The following is a 2669-nucleotide window of genomic DNA, read 5'->3' on the forward strand; positions in this document are numbered from 1 at the left end:
ACACACACACACACACACACACACACACACACACACACACACACACACAGGATAAATAGTGTTCTAGTAAAGGAGAGCAAGGGAGAGTTATATTTGTGTGTTGCTTTGGTTTAAATGATCAAAATACTGTCAATTGTATTATTCTATACTACAGTACTATGCTCTTGCAAGTCACTGGCCTCAGAACTGTAAGTGGCCTTCGAGCACTGCTCCGTGGCAGCTGCTTCTCCTACACAGTAACGTGTGTCATGTGTCAAATTCACAGACCAGATTCTTCCATTTTAAATCAAGTCAACATCCAACAACAGAAGGACAGACTATGTCATGTGTCAGGGCACATAGACAGAAATATGCATACACATTCTTTCCCCATTGCTGTCAACGCTCACAACCTAGCAAGTATGCTAGTAATTATGTTAATAAGAAACCTTTGACGTAAAGCAATTTGCGTGTTCTTTTTGTACCTTTAATCTTGAGATACACAAAAGAGGGATCACAGAAACTAACATAGTAAAACACATTAGACATTTACCCACACCTAGTAAAGAAAACCTACCGCTAACACCTACATCTCTTTTTATTTGTTCAACAGAGCTACGGATACATTTCCCCTAACTACCATTTACATTTTTAACTTTCAACCCCTCTGCATATCTATATCTGACAATAAATGTTAAGGCATGAAATAAACCATGTGAATGTGACCATTGGACATTGCACATTGTTATCACCGGTTCAACCTACTTACAGTTGTAGCTTTTAGCAAGATACACAGCTACAATGTTCAGTATGTGCCTGTGCTGTGTATGTGTGACAGCTTTTGACGTATCTCATAGCATGCCAGGGACTCCACTTGTCTTAGTTTGTAAATACAGTGGAGTCATAAAGCCTCAGGATAAACATGAATATTCCACTCAAGTTGAAAGATTTTAACAATTGTGGACATTGTCTTCGCCTCTAATTTGTGCCCACCAGGGCTGATTTGCTACTATTTGTGTCAACACGTCTTTCCATTATGTACAATTGTGTAATAGGGTGACTTGATACACAATTTAAAAATTGTTGAGTCAAAAATCAAAGATATTCAGAACTGAATTCAGGAGTAAAGTAAATTCAGAAAAGTTAAAGCAATGTTTTGTTTCTAAAACGTTCAACATACTGTTTGAGAACATTTGTAAATTTAGGCTATACCTGTTAATGATTTGATATCTGTGATCTGTTAGTTTAACATTTTTGAGAAAACTGATCCGCGATTGATTAGTTTTTTTTGCAAGGTTGGAAGTTGGAGCTCTTAGTGCACTGCCTACAGTGTTGTCTGAGTAATCATTTCAATCTTGCATTTCCAGGTACAAAAATTAATGTTTATGTGCTTAAACTGTAAGAAATATGTTAGCCAAATTTGTTTTGCATATTGGTGTGGTTTTAAATGTGTTAGAAGCTGTATATTCAGTGCTTAGATTAATATTACCAGTGTTAAGTGACTCCTAGCGGCTATTACAGAATGGCACGGGTGGGACATGAAGGGACATGTGGTGTATGCACACACCTACTCTAAACTACAGGAGCACACATAGCCTGAAAGGTTAAATGGATGGTGTAGTAAAAATGACCGTATTTTGTGTTGCTATTTTTGGAAACTGTTCATCATAAGTAAGAAAGACTTTACAGAGAAATGAACATGTTTAAATAACGTTTTGTTTATTTATGTAAGCTTTTGTTTAAACTCTTTTGTTAATGTTCACCTGAAAGCAAGTAATTGTAAATTCAAATATCTATTTGCATTTATTTTAAATACAATTCTCGGTGGAGCTGCCAGACAGAAAACATCGTTGTAAGGGTGATCATTTCTAACTCGCATTTCCAGGCTGTTACATTTGGAGGCACCGTTGGGATGAATGGGATGAGGGCCAGCTGTGCCCGATAGACGTCCCCAATCATCATTCACCTTTTCACACATCTACATCCAGGGTGGACGATAGCGTGTGGTGATTCAACACCTGCCAAAAAAGACTTGCATGCAATCTGAGGTTAATTACGGAACCAGGAGAGCTGCGTTTTCCATTCTGCAGGGATGTAACTTCACAACACCGGTATTGTCCATGGGTCCAGGATTGAAATGGAGTCTTCAGAGATTGATGACTTGAAGTTGGTGGTGCTTGTATATGTTAACAAAAGCCAACTTGATTGAAGTCTGTGATTGCTGGGTTGGAATTTGAAAAGCTGTCTGGCAAAAGTAATTATTTTCTCATTTCACATATCACAATGCATTAAGAGAGAGAAGAGTTAACTAAACTTTAAGGTCGGGGCACGGCAGAGTTATTGACACTTAAGGATGAAATTGCCGAGCTGCAAAAGGTTGTTAAAAATACAGCACAAGACAAGGTAACCTTAAGTGAAAAACAGACAGATTCTGCGGAAGAGCAGGTCGCTCAGGCTTCAGAGGAAGAGCGATTAGAAAAAGAGATAGAATAATTACAGCTAGCATTAGCACTGCAGGGGAAAGCAAATAAAACCAGATTAACTGAAATGTCAGTCAATGGGGAGGGTAATCGTGTTAACCATGCAAATGCCTCTGCTCTGCAGACCCCCCAGCCTCAGATCTCACTACAGTGGGGTGGAGAATTCAAAATACTATGTCAGATTGGAGAGCAAGGACAGAACGATAAACT

The sequence above is a fragment of the Etheostoma cragini genome, chromosome 15 (genome assembly GCF_013103735.1).
Source record: "Etheostoma cragini isolate CJK2018 chromosome 15, CSU_Ecrag_1.0, whole genome shotgun sequence".
NCBI classification, from domain to species: Eukaryota; Metazoa; Chordata; class Actinopteri; order Perciformes; family Percidae; genus Etheostoma; species Etheostoma cragini.